General features: G+C 45.4%; 1 long non-coding RNA gene across 10 annotated transcripts in view; it reads left to right on the top strand.

Annotated features, from left to right (window-relative positions):
- The window catches only part of LOC307185420, a 1,105,689-nt gene extending 1,093,778 nt beyond the window's left edge, over positions 1-11,911 (top strand). For all 10 annotated transcript variants that reach the window (XR_013828056.1, XR_013828057.1, XR_013828058.1 and 7 more), the window contains one exon: positions 11,830-11,911. This is a non-coding gene — a long non-coding RNA (uncharacterized lncRNA). The remainder of the gene's footprint in view (positions 1-11,829) is intronic.
- The last annotated feature ends 553 nt before the right edge of the window (positions 11,912-12,464 follow it).

The raw sequence follows: 12,464 nt of genomic DNA, 5'->3' as shown, positions 1-12,464 counted from the left end.
GAGATGAGATGCCTTTTCCAAACTCTTCCCGATCAGACGGTATACCATCCTCTGGGTGTGACAAACATGTTTTAGCAGTAGGAAGAGTCCCATTCATGTAAGGAGAACACCAGGGCTTTTTCAAAATCAGTGTCTCCCCGAAACCCAAACTGGGGAATTTTTTAAGCTACGGCTACACATATGTTCATTAAGGGCCTTGGGAAGTAGGCAGAGTCCAAACTTTAGATGATTGAAGTCTTCAGGGTCAGAAGCACTCACCACCAGCTTCCCTTAGGCTACACTTTAACTGTCATTGATAGATGATGTCAATAAAAATATCTATTCTTTTTCAGATTATTTCCCCTTATAGGTTATTGCAAAATGTTGAGTGTAGTTCCCTGTGCTATACAGTAGTTCCTTGTTGATGATCTATTTTATACATAGCAGTGTGTATGTGTTCATTCCAAACTGTTAATTTATCCCTCCTCCCACCTTTCCCCTTTGGTAATAATAAATTATAAGATTTTATACTTCTCAGAAATGGGGGAGCTGAAAGAGAGGTATCATTTTCAATGGAAAAGCATTTAAAACAAGATTGAAGGTTTAACCAAGATTATTAGATGTACATCCTTGGAAAGAAATCACTTCGTTTCTCTAATATTGACCTGACAAATAAGACAAACCTTTTCACTGAACTTGCTTATAAAAAGTGATGGAAATATCAAATGGAAGTGTTAAAAACATCTTATTTTACCCGAGTCTTATACACTGTTCTATGTTAACTACAGTTTGGCTCACACATCTGTTCATTGAGGTTACAATAGTCTCAATTTCTGTTACTGATCCTCCAGAGTGGACCCCAACAAGTGTCCCCCTGCCCAGTGTCATTGGGACCAACAGATCGAGACTGAGTTTTGTTCACAAGCAAAGGAAACTTTATATTTTGATCAGAGAATGGGGAGGTGAGAGCATGCACTACCCCGTGGGCTGTGGGCTGGGCTGCTGTGTAGAGATCCTGTCAGAGTCAGTGGGAGGGATGGAGGCGGTGGAGCTCTCGAGGGCCGGGTTGGCTGTAGCTCAGGCTCTATATCGTGGAGTCTGCACTGGGCCCCAGGAGCTGAGGTGTCGACCCAGCCATTCTGCAGTAGGAAATCTGGTCTGAAGTGCCGGGTGTGGAACCTCTGCATGCGGGACCCTAGGAGCACGTGAAATTAGACAAAGCACAAAGGATAAAAAAGGTTAGACTTGACTTTATTGCCCAGATTCTATTTTTATCTCCCAGGGATTTTTAATGGGCTTTGCTGGGGACAAACCCCTCCTCTGCCTTTTGTCCCGTTCCTCATTCTTGGAGTGCTGAGGGTGCAGACCCTTCTTCTGTAACTGCTGAGTGCTGAGTTGGGAGCCCTCATACCCTGGGGCGAGGGTCAGAGCTTCTCCCCAGCAGCCTCCCGGTGACGTTGATTGTCCCCAGGACCCCTGCCTCCCTGCTCGTCCACCTGAGCACCAGCATTGGAAGTGTTATAGATTCTAATGACCTTTAAGGGTCCAGGAAAGAGATGTGCAGAGACGCTGTGGGGCCGGTTTCACCCCACCCCACATTTGTTCGGCCACCTTAGGCTGACCGTCTCTGCCAGCCTAGATGCTCTGACCAGTAGTCTGCGCTTTCTTCAGTTAGGCCCCTGAATTAACGTACAAACAGCACCAGGTGTCAGAGCCCTGCCCGCTCAACTCCCAGACAGTCCAGGGTCAGTGGTGACCAAGGACCATGATGGCTACTGAGTCAACAGCCTTTTGAAGTAAACAGGAGTCCAGCCGGTCTTATTGGCCACCATCATCACGGTGTGTGTAGGCTTTTCTATGGTGACAGTGTGGTATACTGTTCCCCCGCCAAGATTATTAGCTCCCCTCTGGGTGCAGTAAGTCCTGCAAGCAGTAGTCTACTCTTTTGGGACACACTCTTGTTGTTTTATGAGAGAAACTCCAGGTCAAGTGATGTTCACACGAGTCGTCATGGTGCCCTGTTGCCCCCGGTTATCTCTCTGGATGTTGGAGTTGGAGGGCCTCCTCACTCGAGGTCGGTGTGCCCACGGAGCGAACCCTGCAACTTCAGGGCATGGTTGGTGGTTAGGATCACCACGTGGGGTCCTTTTCCCTTAGGAGGGAGGTGGCCTTTTGGGCTGCTGATTTCCAGGTTTTTAGATACCGCCAGTATCTTGGCCAGATGTGGCAGTGGGCCAAGCCCCTTAGTGACCGTAGTTTATCCTACCTGGATGGCATTCTTGCATTGTTCCATTTCAAGTGGTCCCAGTTTTTGCACTAATTCTCCAATGGCGATTCACCTTTCACCGGGAATGTAAAGGTCAAAGGGTTTAGCTAAATTAGGGAGTTCCAGGGCAAGGGTCTGAATTGACTGCTCTTTCCATTCTTGAAAGGCCACTTCTGGATTCTATTCAAAAGGATCATCATCTTTACCTTTCAGTGTTTCATATAGAGGCCCAGCTAGTAGACTGTAGTTAGGGATCCAGAAGCAGCAAACCCTGGCGTCCCCAGGAACCCCTAAGCTGTCTTCTAGTTTTAGAAAGGGGTAAGGCTGAAAATGGTTTCTTCCCTTTCCTGGGATGGGCTTCTCTGACCTTCTGTGAGAATGAAGCCCAGGCAGGTCACCGCAGTCTGTGATATTTGAGCTTTTTCTTGGACAACTTCTATCCTTTATTGGCTTGGTAGTTCAGAGGCCTCCTTAGTAGGGCTGGTGATCAGAATGTCGTCTGCATATTGAAGGAGGGTTTCCTTTTCCAGAGGTAGAACTTTTAGGTCTTTAGCTAAGCTTTCCCCAAAGATGGTGTGGGAATTTTTGCACCCTTGGGGCCAGACGGCCCGGAAGTATTGTTTTAGTTGTATGTTGAGTCCTGCCACTCACAAGCCAAAATTTCTTGTGACTCTGGGACTAATGGAATACAAAAGAAGGCATCATTGAAGACTAATACAGAATACCATGTCCTGGTGGTTGGTAGAATGACCAGCAGGGTGTAGGAATTAGGAGCAACTGGAGGTATATCTTCGGTGGCTTCACTGAGTGTCCTGACATCCTTTACCAGGTCCCCAGCAGCCCATGGGGCTCTCGTGGTCAGACCAATCCCAGAATATGGAGCTCACCTGGGCAGGTACCCCACCCCCACCCCAGCCCACGGGGCTCTCGTGGTCAGGCCCCTCCCAGGATACAGAGCTACCCTTGCAGGTACCGTGGCAGGGCTGGGCACACAGGAACCGTGCACATAGCCCTCATTGCAGAGCACCCCCAGCTCACCTGTCGCTCAGAGCTGACACAGAGCACCTCAGAGCAGGACTTGAACTAACAAACAGCAGCTGCGACAGGTCTGTGACCCTGGGCATCACTCCGTGAGGCCTCCCTCCACCTGGTCTTCCAGAGACTTCCACTGCACCCGGGGCACCAGGCCTCTGTCTCCAACCACCACCCACCCCTCCTCTCCCTGACTCCTGGGTTCCTCTCATTAGGAGAGGGTTTTCTTGAAGTTGTCTCCCACTCATGGGCCAGATAAAATGATTAGAAAACAAGCCAAAGCTGCAGCCCCTTGTCTATCCTGACTCTCAGGAGCCCACACCTGTTCCTTGGACCTGGCCGGTTCAGCAAGTTCCATTTTCTGCAACTGTGAGCCCCTGAGGGGTGATGATTGGCTGACCTGGGCAGCCTTACCGTGCCGGCCAGCCCTCCCCAGGTGTGCCTGGGTTGAGATCAATATAAATACCACTCCAGGCAGCAAGAGCCCCTGCAGCCGTGCCTGACGCCATTTTCTCTGCCCTGTCAGCAGTCTCGGGGCTGGGCTGGTGGGAGGGAGTGAGAGGCCACGGCTTTGTGGGTGGCCCAGTGTGAGTGGGGCTCTGCTGGACTTTCTGCAGCAGTTGCCAGGCTGCCACCTGCTAAAGAAGAGGATGTGTCACCCATACCTGCTGCTGGAATTTCTCCCTGGGCAGAGGTGAGGAAGGAAAAAAGCAGTGGGGGCAGGGACAGGACGGGTATCTCAGGCAGGGAAATGGAAATCTTCCAGAAGAGCACCCAGGGCCAGGACCATCCTGGCTGGCCTGCAGGCACCAAGTCGGCCGGCATGCTGTCACTCGTGTGGCTCTATGGCCCTTCCTCTAGGCTTTCAAGTCCTTGTATATATTCAGGTGTTTTACCTGGGACGGGTGGGAATAGTTCAGCAGCAACTGGCCTGGGGCTCAGCTCACGTTTACTCACAGATGCCTCGGCACGGTGCCCCAGCTTTGCAATGAGGACGCTTGTTGCGTGGGAGCTGCTGGCTGAATGGGAGATGATTCCCCACCACTGACCAACTTCAGAATTGTTTACAACTGGAGCAAGTGCCCTGATACGGTTTTCCTCTGTGTAACTGGTGGGTTCTGTGTTTTTTTTCTCTTTTTCATTTTTGGTTCAAGGTAGATTTTATTCCTCTTTTTTGTATTTACAGATATAAGCATGGAAATAATTTATTCATATAAATACATGTATGTGCAGGGAATAATTGTTTTTTCTGTTTTATTTTTTAAATTTTACTTCTTATTAATTTTGAATTTTATTTTATATTTTTATACAGCAGGTTCTTATTGGTTATCTATTTTATACATATAAATGTATACATGCCAATCCCAGTCTCTCAACTCCTCCCACCACCACCCCCCAACAGCTTTCCCCCCTTGTTGTCCATACGTTTGTTGTCTACATCTGTTGCTCTATTTATGCCTTGCAAAATGGTTAATCTGTACAGTTTTTCTAGGTTCCACATATATGCATGAATATACAAGATTTGTTTTTCTCTTTCTGACTTACTTCACTCTGTATGACAGTCTCTAGATCCATCGACGTCTCTACAAATGACCCAATTTCATTCCTTTTCATGGCTTAGTAATATTCCATTTTATATATGTACCACAGCTTTATGCATTCGTCTGTCTGTGGGCATTTAGGTTGCTTCCATTACCTCGATATTGTAAATAGTGATGCAATGAACATTGCGGTGAATGACTCTTTTTGATTTATGGTTTTGTCTGGGTATATGTCCAGTACTGGGATTGCTGTATCATATGGTAATTCTATTGTTAGTTTCTTAAGAAATTCCATATTGTTCTCCATAATGACTGTATCAATTTATATTCCCAACAATAGTGGAAGAGGGTTCCTTTTCTCCAAACCCTTTCCAGCATTTTTTGTTTGTAGATTTTCAATGATGCCTATTCTACCAGGTGTGAGGTGATACCTCATTGTTGAATCCATTTCGTTGAGCAAGGGGTAGCTCTTGTCTATTACATATTTGGCTTATGGAACGGTATCTGTGCTAATTTCAAACTCTGCTTTTATGCAGCACCCCAACTCACCTTCCCCCTTAAGCAGGCATAAGTTGGTTTTCTAAACTTGACACCCTGTTCTGTTTTGTAATTCAGTTCATGTGTAGCCAAGTTCACATTCCGTGTATTAGTGATACCTTATGATGTTTCTTTTTCTGTGTGACTTATTTCACTTAAAATCATCGTGCCTCAATCCACTCATTATGCTGGTACGGGCCTGGTGACATAGATTTCATTGCTGAGTGGTATTCTGTTGTACAGAAGTACCGCAACTTCTTTATCCATTATTTGATGTCTGGGATATTTAACCTGTGCCGTAGAAGAGATTCCTGTAACAAGAGCCGTCCCAAATTTTGGGGTTGCTGTGTCTTTTTGATATTAATTTCCCTAAGCTATAGGACCATAAGTGGAAGTGCCCTAGGCTCTGTTGCTTTGTTTTTTAGATGTTTCAGGAAACACCATACACTTCTCCCGAGTGTCTGTTGGCAATTTACATCCCGCCCATCAGCATAACAAGGCTCCCAGTTCTCCATGGCCTGTCCTGCCTTTCTGGATTTTACACTTTTTTCAGATGGCCCTTTTGACCGCGGGGAAGTGAGACTTCATTGTAGTGTATATTTCCTTTGCAAGCTTGCTTGGTTGGCCAAAAAGGGCGTATGCGTTTTTTCCTGAATATATTCAGGAAAAAACGCATACGCCCTTTTTGGCCAAGTGCATCATTGTGGACGTTCTGCCTCTTTTCCTATGCTTTCAATGCAATTCCAGTCTACCTCCTGAAATCGGTTTCCTGCAATTCTGCCCCGCTTTCAAGTCCTCTTGGCAGCCTTACTTCAGTCTATTTTTGGACGATAGCTGTCATTTATAACTCTGCAGGTTTGTGAATTACAGTGCCCCTGAGCTCCTTTCTTCAACTCGCTTTCTTGTGACCTGGCCGCAACACCGCAGCATGGCTTCAGGCCCTAATCTGGTTCCGGCACGGCACGCTGAGCCTTTGGTTATTTCCTCTTCCTGGTGGGAAATGAGAGTTAAATTTGCCCGTCCAGACACCTCCAGCTAGCCTCTCATTGGTTCTCCCTATTCCTGTTCATCTTCCGCAGAAATTGGAAACTGGGCCAAACATGAGGTTAAAGGCGCTGACTCTCCAAGTGGGGAGAATGTTAGTAAAGCGTCTGGAATGTTGCACCCGAGTACCAGGGGAGGAAAACTGAGACATATTTGAACACGTCTCCCGTTCACACGGTTGATCATACTCTGGGTTCCACATGCGTGTTTTAGCTGAAGGAAGGATACCTTAAACCTTGAGAGTTGAGACCCGTGGATTGGGTACCATGCAATATGTCTTCAAAGGGTCTTCATTTGCTCACCGAACCTCTCCAATCCTATCACTGCTGCGTTTATGCCCCTGTACACACGCTTGATTCTCTTTTGGAGACATAGCAATCCATAGGTTTTAAGATACTTACTAGTCAGGTACATTCTTAGGCGTTTAATATGGGGTGTTGAGTCCATTTCGTTGAGCAAGGAGTAGCTCTTGTCTATTCCATATTTGGCTTAAGGAACTTTATCTGTGCTCATTTCAATCTCTGGTTTTATGCAGCACCGCAACTCACCTTTCCCCTTAAGCAAGCATAAGTTGGTTTTCTAAATTTGAGACCCTGTTCTGTTTTGGAATGCAGTTCCTGTGTAGCCAAGTTTACATTCCGTGTATTACTGATATCTTATGATGTTTCTTTTTCTGTGTGACTTATTTCAGTTAGAATCATCGTACCTGAATCCACTCATTATGCTGCTACGGTCCTGACGACATAGATTTCATTGCTGAGTGATACTGCATTGTACGTAAGTACCACAAGTTCTTTATCCATTTTTCACTTTCTGTGATATTGAACTTGTACGGTAAATGAGGTTCTTGTAAACAGAGGCGTCCCAAACTTTGGGGTGGCTGTGTCTTTTTGATTTTAATTTCCCTAAGCTATAGGACCATAAGTGGAAGTGCCCTAGGATCTGTTGCTTTGTTTTTTAGATGTTTCAGGAAACACCATACACTTCTCCCAAGTGTCTGTTGGCAATTTACATCCCGCCCATCAGCATAACAAGGCTCCCAGTTCTCCATGGCCTGTCCTGCCTTTCTGGATTTTACACTTTTTTCAGATGGCCCTTTTGACCGGGGGGAAGTTAGACTTCATTGTAGTGCAGATTTCCTTTGCAAGCTTGCTTGGTTGGCCAAAAAGGGCGTATGCGTTTTTTCCTGAATATATTCAGGAAAAAACGCATACGCCCTTTTTGGCCAAGTGCATCATTGTGGACGTTCTGCCTCTTTTCCTATGCTTTCAATGCAATTCCAGTCTACCTCCTGAAATCGGTTTCCTGCAATTCTGCCCCGCTTTCAAGTCCTCTTGGCAGCCTTACTTCAGTATATTTTTGGACGATAGCTGTCATTTATAACTCTGCAGGTTTGTGAATTACAGTGCCCCTGAGCTCCTTTCTTCAACTCGCTTTCTTGTGACCTGGCCGCAACACCGCAGCATGGCTTCAGGCCCTAATCTGGTTCCGGCATGGCACGCTGAGCCTTTGGTTATTTCCTCTTCCTGGTGGGAAATGAGAGTTAAATTTGCCCGTCCAGACACCTCCAGCTAGTCTCTCATTGGTTCTCCCTATTCCTGTTCATCTTCCGCAGAAATTGGAAACTGGGCCAAACATGAGGTTAAAGGCGCTGACTCTCCAAGTGGGGAGAGTGTTAGTAAAGCGTCTGGAATGTTGCACCCGAGTACCAGGGGAGGAAAACTGAGACATATTTGAACACGTCTCCCGTTCACACGGTTGATCATACTCTGGGTTCCACATGCGTGTTTTAGCTGAAGGAAGAATACCTTAAACCTTGAGAGTTGAGACCCGTGGAATGGGTACCATGCAATATGTCTTCAAAGGGTCTTCATTTGCTCACCGAACCTCTCCAATCCTATCACTGCTGCGTTTATGCCCCTGTACACACGCTTGATTCTCTTTTGGAGACATAGCAATCCATAGGTTTTAAGATACTTACTAGTCAGGTACATTCTTAGGCGTTTAATATGGGGTGTTGTGTCCATTTCGTTGAGCAAGGAGTAGCTCTTGTCTATTCCATATTTGGCTTAAGGGACTTTATCTGTGCTCATTTCAATCTCTGGTTTTATGCAGCACCGCAACTCACCTTTCCCCTTAAGCAAGCATAAGTTGGTTTTCTAAATTTGAGACCCTGTTCTGTTTTGGAATGCAGTTCCTGTGTAGCCAAGTTTACATTCCGTGTATTAGTGATATCTTATGATGTTTCTTTTTCTGTGTGACTTATTTCAGTTAGAATCATCGTACCTGAATCCACTCATTATGCTGCTACGGTCCTGATGACATAGATTTCATTGCTGAGTGATACTGCATTGTACGTAAGTACCACAAGTTCTTTATCCATTTTTCACTTTCTGTGATATTGAACTTGTACGGTAAATGAGGTTCTTGTAAACAGAGGCGTCCCAAACTTTGGGGTGGCTGTGTCTTTTTGATTTTAATTTCCCTAAGCTATAGGACCATAAGTGGAAGTGCCCTAGGATCTGTTGCTTTGTTTTTTAGATGTTTCAGGAAACACCATACACTTCTCCCGAGTGTCTGTTGGCAATTTACATCCCGCCCATCAGCATAACAAGGCTCCCAGTTCTCCATGGCCTGTCCTGCCTTTCTGGATTTTACACTTTTTTCAGATGGCCCTTTTGACCGGGGGGAAGTGAGACTTCATTGTAGTGCAGATTTCCTTTGCAAGCTTGCTTGGTTGGCCAAAAAGGGCGTATGCGTTTTTTCCTGAATATATTCAGGAAAAAACGCATACGCCCTTTTTGGCCAAGTGCATCATTGTGGACGTTCTGCCTCTTTTCCTATGCTTTCAATGCAATTCCAGTCTACCTCCTGAAATCGGTTTCCTGCAATTCTGCCCCACTTTCAAGTCCTCTTGGCAGCCTTACTTCAGTATATTTTTGGACGATAGCTGTCATTTATAACTCTGCAGGTTTGTGAATTACAGTGCCCCTGAGCTCCTTTCTTCAACTCGCTTTCTTTTGAGCTGGCCGCAACACCGCAGCATGGCTTCAGGCCCTAATCTGGTTCCGGCACGGCACGCTGAGCCTTTGGTTAATTCCTCTTCCTGGTGGGAAATGAGAGTTAAATTTGCCCGTCCAGACACCTCCAGCTAGCCTCTCATTGGTTCTCGCTATTCCTGTTCATCTTCTGCAGAAATTGCAAAGTGTGCCAAACAGGAGGTTAAAGGCGCTGACTCTTCAAGTGGGGAGAGTGTGAGTAAAGCGTCTGGAATGTTGCACCCGAGTACCAGGGTACGAAAACTGAGACATATTTGAACACGTCTCCCGATCAAATGGTTGATCATACTCTAGGTTCCACATGCATGTTTTAGCTGAAGGAAGAATACCTTAAATTGGGTAGCTGAAACCCGTGGAATGGGTACCATGCAATATGACTTCAAAGGGTCTTCATTTGCTCACCGAACCTCTCCAATCCTATCACTGCTGCGTTTATGCCCCTGTACACATGCTTGATTCTCTTTTGGAGACATAGCAATCCATAGGTTTTAAGATACTTACTAGTCAGGTACATTCTTAGGCGTTTAATATGCGGTGTTGAGTCCATTTCGTTGAGCAAGGAGTAGCTCTTGTCTATTCCATATTTGGCTTAAGGAACTTTATCTGTGCTCATTTCAATCTCTGGTTTTATGCAGCACCCCAACTCACCTTTACCCTTAAGCAAGCATAAGTTGGTTTTCTAAATTTGAGACCCTGTTCTGTTCTGTAATTCAGTTCCTGTGTAGCCACGTTTCCATTCCGTGTATTACTGATATCTTATGATGTTTCTTTTTCTGTGTGACTTCTTTCAGTTAGAATCATCATACCTGAATCCACTCATTGTGCTGCTAAGGGCCTGATGACATAGATTTCATTGCTGAGTGATATTGCTTTGTAAGTGAATACCACAACTTCCTTATCCATTTTTCACTTTCTGCGATGTTGAACTTGTACTGTAAACGAGGTTCTTGTAAACAGAGGCGTCCCAAACTATGGGGTGGCTGTGTCTTTTTGATTTTAATTTCCCTAAAGTATAGGACCATAAGTGGAAGTGCCCTAGGCTCTGTTGCTTTGTTTTTTAGATGTTTCACAAACACCATACACTTCTCCTGAGTGTCTGTTGGCAATTTACATCCCGCCAATCAGCATAAAAAGGCTCCCAGTTCTCAATGGCCTGTTGCCTTTCTGGATTTTACACTTTTTTCAGATGGCCCTTTTGACCGGGGAGAAGTGAGACTTCATTGTAGTGCAGATTTCCTTTGCAAGCTTGCTTGGTTGGCCAAAAAGGGCGTATGCATTTTTTCCTGAATATATTCAGGAAAAAACGCATACGCCCTTTTTGGCCAAGTGCATCATTGTGGACGTTCTGCCTCTTTTCCTATGCTTTCAATGCAATTCCAGTCTACCTCCTGAAATCGGTTTCCTGCAATTCTGCCCCGCTTTCAAGTCCTCTTGGCAGCCTTACTTCAGTCTATTTTTGGACGATAGCTGTCATTTATAACTCTGCAGGTTTGTGAATTACAGTGCCCCTGAGTTCCTTTCTTCAACTCGCTTTCTTTTGAGCTGGCCGCAACACCGCAGGATGGCTTCAGGCCCTAATCTGGTTCCGGCACGGCACGCTGAGCCTTTGGTTAATTCCTCTTCCTGGTGGGAAATGAGAGTTAAATTTGCCCGTCCAGACACCTCCAGCTAGCCTCTAATTGGTTCTCGCTATTCCTGTTCATCTTCCGCAGAAATTGCAAACTGGGCCAAACAGGAGGTTAAAGGGACTGACTCTGCAAGTCGGGAGAGTGTTAGTAAAGCATCTGGAATGTTGCACCCGAGTACCAGGGTACGAAAACTGAGGCATATTTGAACACGTCTCCCGATCACATGGTTGATCATACTCTAGGTTCCACATGCATGTTTTAGCTGAAGGAAGAATACCTTAAACCTGGGTAGTTGAAACCCGTGGAATGGGTACCATGCAATATGACTTCAAAGGGTCTTCATTTGCTCACCGAACCTCTCCAATCCTATCACTGCTGCGTTTATGCCCCTGTACACATGCTTGATTCTCTTTCGGAGATATAGCAATCCATAGGTTTTAAGATACTTACTAGTCAGGTACATTCTTACGCGTTTAATATGCGGTGTTGTGTCCATTTCGTTGAGCAAGGAGTAGCTCTTGTCTATTCCATATTTGGCTTAAGGAACTTTATCTGTGCTCATTTCAATCTCTGGTTTTATGCAGCACCCCAACTCACCTTTACCCTTAAGCAAGAATAAGTTGGTTTTCTAAATTTGAGACCCTGTTCTGTTCTGTAATTCAGTTCCTTGTAGCCAAGTTTACATTCCGTGTATTACTGATATCTTATGATGTTTCTTTTTCTTTGTGACTTATTTCACTTAGAATCATCATACCTGAATCCACTCATTGTGCTGCTAAGGGCCTGATGACATAGATTTCATTGCTGAGTGATATTGCTTTGTAAGTGAATACCACAACTTCTTTATCCATTTTTCACTTTCTGTGATGTTGAACTTGTACTGTAAACGAGGTTCTTGTAAACAGAGCCATTCCAAACTTTGGGGTGGCTGTGTCTTTTTGATTTTAATTTCCCTAAGCTATAGGACCATAAGTGGAAGTGCCCTAGGCTCTGTTGCTTTGTTTTTTAGATGTTTCAGGAAACACCATACACTTCTCCTGAGTGTCTGTTGGCAATTTACATCCCGCCCATCAGCATAACAAGGCTCCCAGTTCTCAATGGCCTGTTGCCTTTCTGGATTTTACACTTTTTTCAGATGGCCCTTTTGACCGGGGAGAAGTGAGACTTCATTGTAGTGCAGATTTCCTTTGCAAGCTTGCTTGGTTGGCCAAAAAGGGCGTATGCGTTTTTTCCTGAATATATTCAGGAAAAAACGCATACGCCCTTTTCGGCCAAGTGCATCATTGTGGACGTTCTGCCTCTTTTCCTATGCTTTCAATGCAATTCCAGTCTACCTCCTGAAATCGGTTTCCTGCAATTCTGCCCCGCTTTCAAGTCC

Source organism: Stenella coeruleoalba, assembly GCF_951394435.1.
Source record: "Stenella coeruleoalba genome assembly, chromosome: 4".
Taxonomy (NCBI): domain Eukaryota; kingdom Metazoa; phylum Chordata; class Mammalia; order Artiodactyla; family Delphinidae; genus Stenella; species Stenella coeruleoalba.
Note: the sequence above shows the minus strand (reverse complement) of the source record. Positions and strands in the feature narration are given on the sequence as shown.